Source organism: Callorhinus ursinus, unplaced genomic scaffold (genome assembly GCF_003265705.2).
Source record: "Callorhinus ursinus isolate GAN/ISIS: 27379988/994484 unplaced genomic scaffold, GSC_fseal_2.0 scaffold4, whole genome shotgun sequence".
Classification (NCBI taxonomy): Eukaryota; Metazoa; Chordata; class Mammalia; order Carnivora; family Otariidae; genus Callorhinus; species Callorhinus ursinus.
This window is the reverse complement of record NW_027397066.1, coordinates 81,417,209-81,435,149: the sequence shown is the minus strand read 5'-3', so window position 1 is coordinate 81,435,149 and position 17,941 is coordinate 81,417,209. Positions and strand designations below refer to the sequence as shown.

At 39.0% G+C, this 17,941-nt stretch overlaps 1 long non-coding RNA gene across 1 annotated transcript in view; it reads right to left on the bottom strand.

The window, feature by feature from the left end:
• Positions 1–14,997, bottom strand: part of LOC112825493 (uncharacterized) — a 35,022-nt gene extending 20,025 nt beyond the window's left edge. The window contains exon 1 of the long non-coding RNA XR_003208709.2: positions 14,913–14,997. This is a non-coding gene — a long non-coding RNA (uncharacterized lncRNA). The remainder of the gene's footprint in view (positions 1–14,912) is intronic.
• Between the last annotated feature and the right edge of the window lie 2,944 nt (positions 14,998–17,941).

Here is a 17,941-nt window from a genome sequence, read left to right as displayed (position 1 = left end):
CTTTGGTAAGGCCAGCTGGCTAAATTTGGGGGTGGGGAGGGTGAGAGGGATGAAGATGGATTCCTTACACTCACTGCACTCAAAATTAATTTTCAGACAAATTTACATTTTAAATGTAAAAATTAAATAATAGAGAAAAATGATTTAAAAACACAGACTCTGTGATTATATTACCAAATGTTAGTCTTTGCTGTTGAGCAAAATAACTAATCTCTCTGTCTCTCTGTTATTTCTTCTGTGAAATGGAGAAAAGATTCCTAAGCCATAGGGCTGAGATGAGGATTATATGATGCATAGAAAGTACTTAAAACAGTGACTGGCATTTAGTAAGTAACCAAGTGTATTCTGGTGACTTAATTAAGTAGGGACATGTCACATTATTCTTTGAACTTCTAGCATCTACCATGTATATAACATATAAGGCTATTATATATTAATATAAATCCTATATTAGTGGTATAAATAAATTGCTATGAGGGAAGCAAAAAGGATATGATCTGTTGGTACAAGAGCTCCAGAAACTGAGTAGAGAGTGAAAAGATACACTGAATTATTTTTGGGTTGTGAAGGAAATAAGGAGTATGGGGTAGAGAATGAAGGAAATAGGCAGTCAAGGAGTATTTCTCTTGAATTTAAAAATGAAAAGAGCTGAGGCTTGATGTTTAGCTCTGTTTTTAAAATGTGGCCCAGCTAAGTATATATGGATATAGATATGGATATGGATCTGGGACCCATGACTGCCAAGGTGTTCTTCCCAAGTTCATAGGCCAGAAGACCATAAGCTAGACTCAGCCCACTAACTCCCATTTCTTACTGCTCATTATTGGAATCATTGAGAACCACAGAGATTGAATGGAGGTAGAAAGAAAACAGAACACATGACTTTGATCAGACTTGCATCCTCTCTCCCCTTATCAGTACACCATGTCTGCAACAAATCTGTGAAGTGCTGTTATTTTATTGGTTTTTGCAGCTGGGCCATAAACTGACTAACATATAACAAAACTATTCTCCCACTCTTCAAATCTGTGTGGGAAGGAAGATGAGAGAGAGAGGAGACTTTCCATCTTCCACTTCACTTCTTATGTACTATGTCAATTTTTAGAATGAACATGTATAAGTAATATACATACATGATTATATATATACATATGACATATATCACACATATAATGACACACATATATATATGATGACAACATAAAAGATGAGTACACGGGACTTCCAAGGAAGAAGGTAGAGTATGAGGACCTTACACTCACCTCCTCCCACAGATACACCTAGATAACACCCACATCAGTGTAAATAACCCAGAAAATGATCCAAAGATGCAGAACAGACTCTCCACAGCTAAATGTAAAGAGGTCACACCAAAAAAGGTAGGAAGGGCAGACACAATTGGAAACTAAACTGACCCCTAGAACTAGGAGGAAGGGACATCATGGGCACCGAGGGGAGAAGAGCAGATCTCACCCCAGGCATCCCAGGCACAGGGGACCTGCACTAGGAAGATGAATTCCTGTAATATTTGGCTTTGAAAACCAAAGGGATTAACTTCATGAATTCTTATGGTCAGTGGGGCTTAACATCTGGAACTTTAAAAATTGGCAGGCTCAGCTCTGGGAGAGTGGGAAGGTAATAGGAAACTGAGTCCCTGTCCTTAAAGAGTCAGCACAACAAACAACTCCACTGAGATACAGCATAGAAGTAGCAGTTTGGAAAACATCTGGGGTATAAAGGAAGGAGATTTGTTTACTAATCTCAGAAAGTATGCTGGAAGTGTGGGGATCTTTGGGAGGCTTCTCCAAGAACACAGGAGCTGGCAGATGCCATTCCCTCCCAATCCTCCCCTCACCTGCCACCCAGTCTAGATACATAGACACCTGCAGAAAATAGCACAGCACAAACACTTTCCACCTCGCCTGCTAACAGTGCATCCTGCCCCTGTGCTCTTCTGTGGACCAGCCCCCTCCAACTCAACCTCAGCAAGAGTTTTCCAAAGCAGCTACACGTCCTCTCCCACAGCAGCCCAAACTTTGCAAACACCACATGCCCCGCCCCTGAATTCTGCACACCTGCCCCCTGTAACACACCCTAGGCAAGAGTTCATCAAAGTGGCATCATAAATATGGCAGTATGCAAATCAGCCTCAACAGGGGTCAACACCACCCCAAAGTGACTCCTGCTACAGGAAGAGGGAAAGAACACCACACACACCAGTTTGACTGTGCAGTGGGCTGGGGACAGACATCTTGGTCTGACTGCCGGCCCCATCTGCCAATGAATGTCACTCAGGGAACAAGGCAAGGAGAGCACCCTGCAGTTCAGTGCTACTAAAGGTATAGCAAATGCCTAGTCTGACCCAACACAAGCACAAGGGCACCCCAGAATGGCCCACTAACAACACAGGGATCAACCCCTGTTCACAATAGGCAAAAAGAGCCATCCAGTCCAGATGATTGGACTGAAGGCAAACACAACTCAGCCACAATAGTAGGGTGCATGCAACACACATAGGAGACACTCTTGATGTGCCAGATTCTGGTGAACAGGGGACATTGCACTGCAGGACACTACAGGACTTCTTCATAAGGCCACTACTTTCAAGAGCAGGGGATATACCTGTCTTTGTTAACAGAGAGAATTAAATAAAATGAGGAAAGAGAGGAATATGTCCCAAGGAAAGAATAGGACAAAATCACAGCAAGAGAGCTAAACAGAGTGGAGATAACTAATAAGTCTTTTAGAGAATTTAAAGCAATGGTCATAAAGATAGTCACTGGACTTGAGAAAAGAGTGGAGGACCTCAGTGAGACCCTCAACAAAGAGATAGAAAATATCAAAAAGAACGAATCAGGGGCACCTGGGTGGCTCAGTCAAGGTTAGGTGGCTGCCTTCTGGTCAGCCCATGATCCCAGGGTTCTGGGATCAAGTCCCACATCAGGCTCCTTGCTCAGCAGGGAGCCTGCCTCGCCCTCTCCCTCTGCCTGCTGCTCCCCCTGTTTGTGCTCTATCCCTCTCTCGTAAATAAATAAAATCTTTAAAAAAAAAAGAACCAATCAGCAATGAAGAACTCAATAACTGAAATTTAAAATACGCCAAAGAAAGCAGAAGAACAGATCAGTGACCTAGAGAACAAAGTAATGGAAAGCAATCAAGCTGAACAGGAGAAAGATAAAAGAATAATAAAAAATGTGAATAGATTAAGGGACTTCAACAACACCTTCAAGAATAAAAACATTCACATTATAGGGATCCCAGGAGGAGAAGAGAGGGGAAACAGGGCAGAACATTTATTTGAAGAAATAATAGCTGAAAACTTCCCAAATCTGAGGAAAGAAATAGATATCCAGATGCAGAAGGCATAGAGATCCCCCAACAAAATCAACCCAAAGACGTCCACACCAAGACACATAGTAATTAAAATGGCAAGAAGTAGAGATAAAGAGAGGATTTTAAAATCAGCAAGACAAAAGATGGTTATAAACAAGGGAAACCCCAGAAGGCTAGCATCAGATTTTTCAGCAGAAACTTTGCAGGACAGAAGAGAGAGGCACAATATACTCATAGTGTTGAAAGACAAAAACCTGCAACCAAGCAGGTTGTCTATCCAGCAAGGCTGTCATTCAGAATAGGAGAGAGAAAGAGTTTCTCTGACAAACAAAAACTAAAGGAGTTCATGACCACTAAACCAGTCCTACAAAATGTTAAAGTGAACTCTTTGAGTGGAAAGGAAAAACCACAAGGAAGAGTAAAGAAAAGGTAGGAAACACAAAAGCGGTGAATATAAATAAGTATATCTGGAAAAATCAGTCAGCAGAATCACAGATTAAAAGGATGTAAGTATGACACCATATATCTAAAACACGGTGGGGGGAGGGTAAAGGATGGGTTCATATGTAAGCAAACATCAGCTCAATACAGACTGCAGAAGATATTATATACAAACATAATGGTAACAAATCAAAAACTGGTAACAGATATGCAAAAAATTGAAGAGAAAGGAATCCAAGTATATCACTAAAGAAAGCCAGCAAACCATGAGAAGAGAGCAAGAGATGAAAGGATCAGAGAACTACAAAAACAACCACAAAGCCAGTAACAAAATGGCAATAAACACATACCTATCAATAATTACTTCAATATAAATGGAATAAATATTCCAATCGAAAGACATAGGGTGACAGAATGGATAAAAAAGCAAGACCCATCTATATGCTGCCAACAAGAGACTCAGTTCAGACCTAAAGACACATGCAGACCGAATGTGAGGGAATGGAGAAATTTGTCATGCAAATGGATGTCAAAAGAAGGCCAGGGTAGCAATACTTACATAGGATAAAATAGACTGTAACAAGAGACAAAGAAGAACACCGTATAATCACAAAGGAGACAATCCAACAAGAAGACATAACAACTGTAAATATGTATGCACCAAACATGGGAGCACCCAAATACATAAAACTGTCAATAACAAACATAAAAGAACTAAATGATAAAAACACAATAAGAGTAGGGGACTTTAACACCACACTTACATCAATGGACAGATCATCCCAACAGAAAATCAACAAGGAAAGAGTGGCTTTGAATTACACTTTGGGCCAGATGGATTTAACAGGTATATCAAGAATATTCCATCCTAAAATAGCAGAATACACATTTGTTTCAAGCACACATGGATCATTCTCCAGAACAGATCACATATGACGCCACAAAACAAGTCTCAAAAATACAAAAAGATCAAAGTGATATCATGCATCTTTTCTGACACAGTGCTATGAAACTAGAAATCAATCATGAGAAAAAATCTGGAAAAACCACAAATATGTAGAGGTTAAATAACATGCTACTAAACAATGAATGGGTCAACCAGAAAATCAAAGAAGGAATAAAAGATTACATGGAAACAAATGAAAATGAAAACACAATGGTTGAAAATCTTTGGGATGCAGCAACAGTGGTTCTAAGAGGGAAGGTGATAGCAATACAGGCCTACTGCAAGAAGCAAGAAAAATCTCAACGTAATCGTACACGTTCATTAAAGTTAAATGTAAAACTTTACATTTATCCCTGTTACATTTAACTTCATTAGTTTGGGCCAGTTATTGCAACACATTAACAGCTTTTTGAATTTTGGCTTTGCCAATGTACTAATGTGGTTCATGGATTTGATGTTCTTAATTAAAACATTGAAATGACAGACAATTTAAGAGGTATATGTGCTGAAAGGTATGCACTAGAGTGTTCAAAGTAGTATTATCCATGATATTTTCAATCTAGTAATAGCCCAAATGTCTATCAGTTGTAGAATGGACAAATTAATTATGGTATATTCACAGAATGGAGGGCTATACAGAAATGAAAATAAGTGAAGTACACTAGAGCAATTACTTTGATGAATCTTGCAAACTCATGTTAAACAGAAGAAGCCAGACACAAAAGAATATATACTGTATTTTTATAAAGCTAAAAAACAGATGAAACTAATTTATGATATTAAGTATCAATATACTGATTATCTTTAGGTAGGAGTTAGTGATTGAGAAAGTGTGTAAGGCAGGCCCTTGAGATGCTGATGAAGTGTTTCACTTCTAGACCTGAATGATTCCATGAATGTGTTCACCTGGTGCTAATTCATCAAGCTGCACAATCGGGGTTTGTGAATTTTTCTGTACGTATCTTACATGTCAATAAAAAGTTTATTTTATTTTTTAAAAAACCCTAATCTTAAACATAAAGGAGTTAGAAAAAGAACAAACAAAACTCAAAACCAGCAGATGGAAGGAAATAATAAAGATTAGAGCAGAAATAAATGACAAAGAAATTTAAAAAAATAGAATAGCTCAATGAAACCAGGAGCTGATTCTTTGAAAAACTTGGCAAAATTGATAAACTTCTACCAGACTCTTCAAAAAGAGAAAGAAAACTCAAATAAAACCAGAAATGAAAGAGAAGAAATGACTGACACCACAGAAATACAAAAGATTGTAAGAGAATATTATGAAAAATCATATGCCAACAAATTGGACCACCTAGAAGAAATGAATAAGTTCCTAGAAACATATTAACCTACCAAAACTGAAACAGGAAGAAATAGAAAATTTGAAGAAACACATTGCCAGCAATGAAATTGAATCAGTAATCAAAAAATGGCCAACAAAAAAGTCCAGGACCAGATGGCTTAACAGATGAATTCCACCAAACATTTTTTTTTAAGATTTATTTATTTATTTGAGGGGGACAGCATGCAGTGGAGAGGGGCAGAGGAAGAGGGAGAGAGAGAAACTTAAGCAGATTCCCTGCTGAGCCTGGAGCCCGGAGCCCGATGTAGGGCTCGATCCCACAACCCTGGGATCACAACCTGAGTTGAAACCAAGAGTCAGATGCCCAAATTACTGTGCCACCCAGGCACCCCTCTACCAAACATTTAAAGAAGAAGTAATACCTATTCTTCTCAAACTTTTCCAAAAAACAGAACAGGAAGAAAACTTCCTAATTCATTCTATGAGGCCATATCATATTCTATGATATCCCCTAATATCAAAACCACATAAAGACACCACACAAAAAAGAGAACTAACTATAGGCCAGTATCTCTGATGAATATGAGTGCAAAATTCCACAACAAAATATTATCAAACAGAATCAAACAATACCTTAGAAAAATCATTCACCACAATCAAGTGGGATTTATTCCTGGGATGTGAAGGTGGTTCAATATTCACGAATCAATCAATGTGCTATATCACATCAATAACAGAAAGAATAAAAACCACATGATCATTTCAAGAGATGCAGAAATAGATGTAGAAAAAGCATTTGACAAAGTATAATATCCATTCATGACAAAAAAAAAAAAAAACCTCAACACAGTAGGTTTAGAGAGAATAAATCTCAAAATAATTAAGGCCATATATGAAAAGCCCACAGCTAACATCATACTTAATGGGGAGAAACTGAGAGCTTTTCCCCTAAGGTCAGGAACAAGATAAGTATGACTACTCTCACCACTTTCATCCTACATACAAATCCTTAATTGTTTTGAATACTTGATGAGGGTTTTTTTTTTTAAGTATTCTATACCTCCAGATCTGAGAAATATTCTATTTATTTCTTTGTAATTTCCTTTTTGTTTCTTCTCTCTTTTATATTTCAATTAGTTGCCTGACATCCTTGTTGCTCCACTTTATTTTTTTCCTGTCATAATTTCTGGGTTTGGGGTTTTTTTTTTCCCTTTATTAGATGATTTTCAAGGACTTCCATCATCATCATCATTATTATTTTATAATTTTAGAAATCATGTTTTAACTTTACAAGAATGCTTTCTTCTTTGTTCCCTTTTCATAGCATCCTGTTTCATAAAATTAATATCTGTATCCTCTCTAAGCACAGACATTAGATTTTTAAAAACTCAGTCTTCTATTTGCTGTATTTTTCGTGTGTGTGTGTGTGGATTGTTGTTCCTCGTAATTGGTGCTGCTAGATGTGTATTTTTTAAAGATTTTTACTTATTTAATTCCAGTATAATTAACATACAGTGTTATATTAGTTTCAGGTGTACAATATAGTGATGCAACAATTCTATACATCACTCAGTGCTCATCATGATAAGTGTGCTCTTAATTCCCGTCACCTAACTCACCCCCCCCACCTCCCCTTTGGCAACCAACAGTTTGTTTTCTATAGTTAAGAGTCTGTTTCTTGGTTTGTCTTTTTTCTTTGTTCATTTGTTTTATTTTTTAAACTCCACATATGAGTTAAATCATATGGTATTTGTCTTTTCTGTGCCTGGCTTATTTTATTAGCATAATACCCTCTAGATCCATGCATATTGTTGTAAATGGCAAGATTTCATTCTTTTTAATAGCTGCATAATATTCCATTGTTATATATATGCTGCTAGTTATGTATTTTATGTGTGGTACATTCTGATTCAAGAATGAATGACTAGGCTGATTATAGGTAGATGTTTTTCTTTACTGTCGTGTAGGTTGATATGCTTCCCTATTAGCTTTTCTTGTGACTGAAAGGCTGACCAGAGTTCTATGTAAATGCATGCATGCATGTGTATGTGCATCGCTTTAATGTCCATCTCCAAGGAGGGACCTCTTGCAAAGCTCCAAGTCTAACTTCAGAGGAGAACCACGTGGTTTTGTACCTCCCAATATAGTAAGGGGAGAAAACAGAAATAAGGGTTTGTAGATAAGCATTTGGCATTATTGTTATATCATTGATTTTCTAATATTATGAAGTTATTCTGAGATTTATTCTACCTAATATGATGACTAATTTGAAGCTTAGCTCTACCCATCTTCTTCATAGTGTGAGATCAAGAGAAGCCAGCTAGAGAAGAGACAACCCCCAATCTCAAGGAAGGTCTCTTGAGAGAGGAGAGGTTGTTCATCAGAGAGACTTTTACAAATTGTTTCAAATCTATACTCACCAAGAATGGTGAACTTAAGATAAGATACCCCTTGACACCAAGAGCAAGATCTTTCCCTTCAGAAGTCTCAGAGCACTGAAAGATGGCTGAGGCCAGGCTTCTCTCTTTATTCTACTCACTAGCAAAGAAGGAAGCTTTTTTGGATAGTTGGAGTGCCTAAAATGCACCTTAAATACACATTGGAATCTCATGGTGGTTTACATAAGAAATGTATGTAGTTATGAGAATGTTATTGAAAGAAATAGATTTATTTATGTATGAACACTTTTTTTCTGTATTTCCAAACTCTTTTTATTTTCTAGAGAAGTAGTGACTTGAAGTGATTGTTCATGATTTCCCACCCCACATTCTAAAGACTATTTGCATCTTGATTGGCTCAGAACATACAAGTCCTTCTGTGGTGTTATCAGCTGGATCCAGAGTGAAATTTCAGAAAATCTGTCAATGGATGTTACAAGGTCAAGATTTTGATAATCTTAAATTTCTGATTGTTGGTATGCTTTCTAAGTTCTAGCCTGATCTCAAACAATTGAAATCATCTGTATTTAAATACTTCAAGGAAGCAAGTCAAACCAATTTCAATTTTTTTTGTTTTGGGGTTGTTGTTTTTTTGGTTTTTTGGTTTTTTTTGGCTGGGTGTAAATTTTACATATACCATTTGAATTTTCAATAATACAGTTGATTTATATTTGCACTGTACTTGTCACATACAGCCCAGAATAAATACGCTGAAAGCAATCTGATGCCGAAAATCTATACAAATGAACAGTATAGCAGGGTCAAACCACTTATGCCTGGAAAAGGGTAGATTACACACAATTTTGAAACACCACATGACAAATATTCTTTTTTTAATCATCTTATTTTATTTTATGTTTCATGATGATAAGCATATTCTTTAATCCCCATCACCTATTTCACTCATCCCGCAACCCACCACCCCTCTGGTAACCATCAATTTGTTCTCTATAGTTAAGAGTCTATTTCTGGGTTTGTCTCTCTTTTTTCCTTTGATAATTGTTTTGTTTCTTAAATTCCACATATTAGTGAAATCATATGGTATTTATCTTTCTCTGACTGATGTATTTCACTTAGCACTATACTCTCTAGCTCTATCCATTTTGTGCAAATGGTTAGATTTCATTCTTTTTTACAACAGTTTTTAGCCATTCTCACAGGTGTGAGGTGATATTTCATTATAGTTTTTATTTGTATTTCCCTGATGGTGAGTGATGCTGAGCATCTTTTCATGTGTCTGTTGTCCATCTGTATGTCTTCTTTGGAGAAAATATCCCAAGACATACAAGAGGAAGGAAAACTCCTAACTTCATTCTATGAGGCCAGTATTACCCTGGTACCCAAACCAGACAAAGATATCATAAAAAAGAGGCCAGAGCTAGAACAAAGAATCTTAAAATTTGTATGGAACCACAAAAGACCCCAAATAGCCAAAGCAACCTTGAAAAAGAGAAGCAAAGCTGGAGCCATCACATTCAAGCTATATTACAATGCTGTAATGATCAAAACAGCATAGGTACCGGCACAAAAACAGACACATGGATCAATGGAACAGAATAGAAAATCAAGAAATAAATCCACAATTATATGGTCAATTAATCTTTGACAAAGAAGGAAACAATATCCAATGGGAAAAATCTCTTCAACAAATGGTGTTGGAAAACTGGACAACAACATGCAAAAGAATGAAACTGGACCACTTTCTTACACAATACACAAAAATAAATCCAATATGGATTAAAGACCTCAACGTGAGACCTGAAACCATAAAAATCCTAGAGGAGAACACAGGCAGTAAATTCTTTGACATAGGCCATAACAACTTCTTTCTAGATATGTCTCCTGAGGCAAGGAAAACAAAAGCAAAAATAAACTACTGAGACTACATCAAAATGAAAAGCTTCTGCACAGTGAAGGAAACAAGCAACAAAACCTCAAAGGCAACCTACAGAATGGGAGAAGATATTTGCAAATGACATACCCAATAAAGGGTTAGTATCCAAAATATAGGTATATAGGTATATACATATGTCAAAATGTTACTCTTCCCTTCAGATATTAACTAGCAAAGTGAGCAGCAACCCATACAAAAATTAAAATTTTGACTAAAAATAGAAAAGTAGCCAAATTGCAACTGGTTACTTTTATCCATATCTTAATTAATAGGTAAAATGCTGAGACTGATGATGCCACACACACCAAGAGAAACTGAAAATTTTTATTACTCATATAATGAAGTTTTCTGGCAGGAAGAGAACAGACTCTCAACTATGTCCAAAAATGACACAAGAGAGAAGGTTGAGCTGATTATCTTCAGCTTTTATTGGGGTTAAAGGGTGAGGCTAGGGTAAAAGTTCCATAGAGTTTCTGTTTGTTTAATCTAGTTGAATTTGAACGTAAGTCATTATGGAATCCTACCTGGCCAGCAAGCCTGAGCCTGGTAAGAGAGGTAAAAATTCTACTGACTGCCTTCTTCAAGAGCCTAATATTGTGTATTTTAAGAAGAGAAATCAGTGATTTGGTTACTCTCAATAATGTCTGTAAATCTGGGTGATAGGCAATGTCTGGATAAGTCCTTCATTATGGCTTGAACGTGTACATATCCATTTGTGGCCTTGATTTATATTTTTGCACATCTGTGAAGCAGGAAATTCTCACAGTCCTTTTCCTCAGAGGGAGCAATCTTGGATAAGGAATTGTTGCTGCCATTAGTCGGGCCAGATGGTCATATCATTGACAACAGTGTGCAAATCTGTATGAAAGTGCCTATGGAGCCAACTGGGCCCAGGACATCCTCTATTGCAAAGATGACTACCTGACGTTTGGCCAGTTGTGTTGACCCTTGAGTCCCACCCTTTACCAGGGATGTTTATGGTAAGAAATGAAAATCGACAACTCTCCTTGGAGCTCCATATGTGTGATGGTGGTACAGCCATCTGCAAAACAAACTCCTTTTGCTGTTCACTCAGTTGATCTCAAGAGGCTCCCTATGTAGCCAAGGGATCCAGGAAATGGGTGACTTCCTCCTGTATGGCATTTGGCCAGGGACTAAGGATAGAAGGCTACCCTCTTGCAGGCGGCATATGTCAGAGGGTCCAGATCTGGCCCTATCCTGTAGAATCCTTATTTACATTTTAGCAAGGAGGATTTAGAGGTCATGTCATGCTTGTAGGGTACTGCTTCCATAACACAGGGTTAATAGGCAATTGGGTATGGAAGGTCATAGACTCAGGGCCTGTACCAAAAGACCCTAGTATGTGGCCAGCAGTTGTCACTCAAATGGCATATAGTGTGGGATTTAAGAGGGCAGTCTCTTGTATCAGAAGACACTATTAGGTAAACCATTATGGTATTTTGAGTGGCCTGAAGCTTGAGGCTGCTAAGGGAGGTGGACAATTTATGGCCATCAGAGGCAGTCCAGAGACCCCAGGAGGCAAGAAAGGAGGTTGTTCAGACCTCTACAAAAGGAGTCTTGGTGGGCATTGATGGAAATGCCTTTTATACTGCAACTTAAACAGATTCTAGAGCTTTGCTATAGAGGGTTCTAGTCAAAGGGGTGATTTGTCAAGTAACAGTATAAACTGGCCTAAACAAAACTTGAGGAATATATTGCCTCTAAAATCCCAAACAGCCTAAAAGATGTTCAGCTTATTTTAACATTATGGGTGCTGAGAGTGTCAGTAACTCTTTCTTGACAGTATGAGAGATGGAGAGGCCCTTGACTGATCAAATAATACCCCAAAATGTTACTGAAGTAGTGAAGTCTGTTACTAAGCATGGGGCAATGACCCATTCTTTTTTGTGTGCAAATTGGTGAATATTTGTATATTCTTAATGAGTGTCTCAAATGAATCTCAGAGAAGAATGTCATCAATGTAATATGATACCCATGTTCCTAGAGAAGGGTGGATGCAGGTAAGAATTTGCCTGCAGGGATTGTGTACAATGGCCAGGGCTATTAAAGCATTACATGAATAGACAGCTCCAGGTTAATAAAAGGATACTGTGTCCCTTCAAAGGTGAAGGTAAAGCACACACTAAAAGCCTTTTGAAATAGGCAGGGAACAAAAGCATTAGTCAAATCTATAAGTCCAAAATATTTTCCAGTTACTAATTGCATGTAATCTTTAATTTCAATGATATTGGTACAGAGGCCTTAATGGGTATGCCCATAAGCATTCAGACTGTGGTAATCCACTATGAAAAGCCATTCATTCTTGCCAGGTTTGAGAGTAGGCCAAATGGGACAGTTAAATGTGGAAACAGCAGGAATAATCATCCTTTCTCTACATAGGTCTTTTATAATGGGTTTCAATCTTTAAAAGCCCTGTTCTAATTTATATTGTGCCATATTAAGTATTTCAAGTAGGGGAAAAAGGTTATTTTGTCAGGGCAATTATAAGTACCAAAGATTTAATTTAATTTAATTTAATTTAATTTAATTTAATTTAATTTAATTACTTGGTAGGCCAGAGTGTCTATCCCCAATATCTCCATGCCCGGGAGATATTTTAGAACAAGGAGCTTTATAACCATGGGAAATTTACACAAGGCAATAGTTCTGATTGTTAAAGTGAAAAATACTTAACTTTCCTCTGTTTTATATTTGGCAAATTCCCTAAGAGTATAGGGTGTGCTTTATTTCAATTTAATGAGATCCCCATGAATAGGGAACCTTTAAATTCAGTAGAATCCACAGGTATAACTATACTTTGAGTCCTAGTATTAAGTCCAGAAAAGTTTGCCATCTGGTGCATCTCAGGAGCTGTTAATTTAGAACCTACATTATATGGGTACAAAAACTTTCTGGTGTTGTTTTCTGTTATATAATCTTCTTAGTAATTTTGGATTTCTAATCAGGTCAAATTGTGGATGTCTTTTTTGGTGGTAATTGACTAATTGAAGGAGTTCTCTCTACTGTGTTTATATTTATAGGTTTCTTCCTCCAGAGCCTCAAATCTGTATTATTTGGGTTAGGGGACTCACTCATTACAATGGCTGCTCTGTAGGGTTTAAAGACCCCCTGACTTAAGTTAAGTTTGAATTAACACCTTGGCCAAGCCATGGGTATTCTGCCCTATCACCCTGAGAAATGGGATCTTTGTTGATGACAGAGGCATAGGCAGCAACAGCTGTACAGCATTACAGAGGGTCCTAGTGAGCAATCTGTTTTAGGAGTGTGGACCTCACATACCACATGGTGACTATTCTTCCTCCACACAAGCAACCACCCAAATAACCAGTACATTGAAGAGAGTATCAGTCTTTCTCCTGAGTTCTCTATAGAATGGCACCAACACCTGGCTGAGATACACAGTCATCATCACAGAATAAGAATCATTTCCCTGATCCTAGCATCAGCCACAGCTTATCCTGGAATCGAAATGCATGATTCAATCTGAGGTATACAGGTAGGTCTGGGCCAAGATGCACAATTCAGGGCCAAGTTAAGGAGGACTCCAAATTTATATCCTCTCCCCAAATGGAAGTTATCAAAGCTTCTGATTTAGGACAGTTAAATCTGTAACAGAGACTCCACAGGACTCAGCAAATGCAACACTAGACAATAGCTCAAAGTACAAGCTTGCCAGCATAGCTCAAAAAGCATGCTAGCCAGCAAGCTGAGGCTCAAAGTATGCACTCACCAGCTAGCAGCAGAGCAAATTAGCAAGCCAAAGGAAGAAAAGATCCCCCAGTGGTGGTGGTTAGGAACTGCTGCTGTCACACACCCTGTTGAGATAGGACAGACTTCTCACCCAAAATCCAATCAAATGTGGATCAATGATGTTATGTGTATACCAAGAAGGTATGAAAAGATTTATTATTAACATAATGAGGGGTGCCTGGGTGGCTCAGTGGGTTAAGCATCTGCCTTTGGCTCAGGTCATGATCTCAGGGTCCTAGAATTGAGGCCCGCATCAGGCTCCCTGCTCAGTGGGGAGTCTGCTTCTCCCTCTGCCTCTACTCCTCCCCCCCACTTATACTCTCTCTCTCTCTCTCACTCTCTCTCTCTCACAAATAAATAAAATATATTTTTTAAAAAACAACATAATGAGGCTTCCTAGGGAGAACAGGCATGCTTTCAAGCAGGATCAAAAATGGCGTGAGAGAACAAGGTGGGATGACTGGTTTTGATCTTTACTGGGATTAAGGGGTGGGTCAAGATAAGGGCAGACCAGGGCATGTGGTCTGAACGTTCCCCCATCACCAAAGGAGACAGTGTGCAGCATTTCTGATGATATGTGGGGCAAGAAGGGAAAATAGATGGGTAAGGGCTAAAGCAGTCAGCAGCCAAACATGAAAAATGGAATCAGACTCTCTTAATAGGATTAAAAGCAGAATGTCTAGAGGGGAGTGTAATGTCAGCATTTGTTGGGGTGGCAACTGGAGGCCTTCCATCTACTATGCTCCCCATAGCAGGTTCTCTTAAGGAGATCTGAGAATTCACCTCCATGGCCTCCATAGTCTGTCCCTTGCACTACATCCATTTCTCCTTCCATGATCAGAAGCAGCTCCTCCATGATTCCCATGTCTTTTTCCTGAGGAGAAGTTAAGAAAAGAGATGATAATTGGATGACCAGAGGCTCTACTGCTGCAGTTCATCTCAGGGCTGCAACTACCACTCACTGTTTCCCTCTTCTCCATCCATTCTAAATGTCCTTCTCCCTTAGCTATCACCTTAGCAAGTCTTAGTGAGTTACTTGGTGGTGGAACCTATCATTTTCCATGAGGGATCTGAGCACTTGGAAATCACAGTATTCCTGAGAGATGGTTGCTGCAATGTCCGTCACAGTTACAACTGTATGATGGAATATTAGGAGATACCCAAGTGGATCACATGGCTTCTACACATACTCCTTCTTGCCTGCATTGTGTAACTGGCAATACCTGGGTTGATAAAACAGAGGGAAGTGGGCATAAATTACCAGAGCCTCAGGCCTGACTGTGTAAAATATCAATACAGATCCCATGCAAAGATTTCAAGCCAGTTTATTGTCTCTGGAGGCTCTAAAAAGCAATTTTTACCAGGGCCCACATCACCCTCAGCAACCTTGAGCAAAACAAATCAAGAGAGACAACACAAATACAGAGGATTAAGAGTAAGAAAAGGACTAACCAAAGACAGACATTTTCTTTTCATTACAAGAAAATGCCAAGTAGATTTTTATGGACATATGTTTGTAATTCTTGATAAATAAATGATTTTCTGAGAAAACATAATTATTTAAAGTTGACTCAAGAAATCGAAAACTAAAGTAACGAATTATCAAGGGAAAACTTTCTGCCTAGAATGTTTTCCTCCCAGAACTCTGCAAAGCTGCCTCCTTCTAGTCAGTCAGGTCTCAGTTTAATTATCATCTCTTCAAAGAAGGCTTCCCTGACACCCTATCAAACACTTCACCCTCAAGTGCCTACCTCAATACCCAGTTTCATAGCACTTACCTCTATAAGAAATTATTGATTTATGTATGTTTAACTTGTTCAGTGCCTCCGCCCTCTGCCCTCCCTCTCCACTAGAGTGAATCCTTCTTGTGATCAAAGATTTTATTCATCAAGTTCACCATAGATTACCAGTGCCTAGCAAAGGATTAGGCACAGAGTAGATACAAAATAAAATATGTGTAGAATGAATGAAGACCAAAGGAGATAAAAATAAAACAGCTTCCAGAAAATTCTTTCAAATAGTCTTTTATTGCAAAGGAAGACAAATCTTTAGAGATGGAAACATCTCTCCTGGAAAAATTCTTTTGAGGATTAGAATAATTTGGCTGCAGATGAGGATTAATATATGGGGAGATGACCATGGATCTCAAAATTCTGCTCCATCCCCATTAAAAGAAAAGTTAAAAGCAGGCTTGTAAAGTCACAGAAATGTTACTGGCTTATGCAATCAAGAATTCATGCAGGAGATGGAGTAGCAGGGGAACCTGAGCTTGCCTCATCCCTCAAACACAGCTGGATCAATATCCAACTATTTTGAACAACTAGGAATATGACCTGAGGATTAAGAAATGAATCTGCACAGTTGGAGAGAGACATTGTGGCAGATGTGAAGTTTGGAGCCATGAATTGGGGGAGAGGAAAGTGGTGGGACCAGGAAGGGGAGGGAACCCTTTCACAGAGCAAAGTCAGGGACAGGGAGAGAGAGAGCAGAACAGAGTAAGCATAGAAGGTAGGGATCACACAATAAGCCCCAGTGAGGAGCTCCCCTGGGTCACACACAGAGAGAGGTCTCCTCTTCTCGTAGTATATTTGGAAGAGCGTATTTTGCCTCTCCAAGGACAAAAGGCCAGCCAGGAGCCAGTGAGTGGTGCTCAACAGCAGGGCCAGAGGTGTGTGCAGAGGGCAGAAAACCTCTTAACTCTTCGCTGTGAGTCACAATAGGCTTAAACCACCCAAAGTAGCTACTTTTCTGGGACAGAACTCAGCAAAGAGCAGAGACACGGGCAGACTGCAGATAACTTGGCTGCTGTTTTTTGCTGTCTGCTGCAACAGGCTCAAGCCTCTATGACTGCTTTTCTGGGACAGAACGGGGTAGGGGACTGAGTCACTCACAGATGGCAGATAACCTGATTCCAGCTTTCCACTGAGCCTCACAATAAACTCTAGCCTCTGTGTGAACTGTGTGACTGCTTTTCTGGAACAGGACAGTGTCAGGTACACTGCAAGGTTCTCCTCTGGGGGAGGGGAATGGGCCAACAGGTGGGCCTTGCCAGGCCCTATAAACTTGGAGTTTTGAATCCCAGCCACCCGCTAGAGATAAAACACATGGCACTGGGCAAACCAACGGCATAGGCACAGACAGATTAAGGGCAGGAAAGTGACAAAAGCCCAAGGCACAGGAGATCATTTGCCCTTCTAAGAGGGCCTCCTGAACATCGGTGGTCAGGAGTTCCCCTCTCTGGTGATGAAAGGATGAGGGGACGCCATATTCCTCCTCCACCACCTCTCTCTCCTCCCACCCACCAGCACAGTCAGACATCAAAGAGAAACACAGCACCTCCAGTGGAGGCTGGAGTCCCCTACACTAGATCCTGCCCCCCTGCACCTGTCAGGGGCATCTTTACAAAGGCACCTCTGCTTGTGAACCTACCCAGCAGGCCTCTCCCTCAGAAGAGCAACACAGGCCCCTGCATCTACCAAGTCTACTGATTAAAGAATGCTCCAAAAAAACATTAGCTTCTGGTGGAAATAGGATCAGGCTTGCTTCTTTTTTTTCCTTGATTTTTAAAATTTTTAACTTCTTTATTTTTTTATTTCTTATTTCTTATTTTTCTTTTATTTTCTTCCGTTTTATCCTTTTTTTTGGTATCAGGCTTATAATCAATCATTTGTTGGTTTATTTGTTTCCTTCTATTATTTTTCAAATCAGGCTTTTTTTCCCCCCTTGTTTTCTTCCTTTTTTTTTTCTTCTTTCTTTCTTATTCCTTGGAATCAGGCTTATAGTTTTTTGTTTGTCTGTTTGCATTTTTGTTC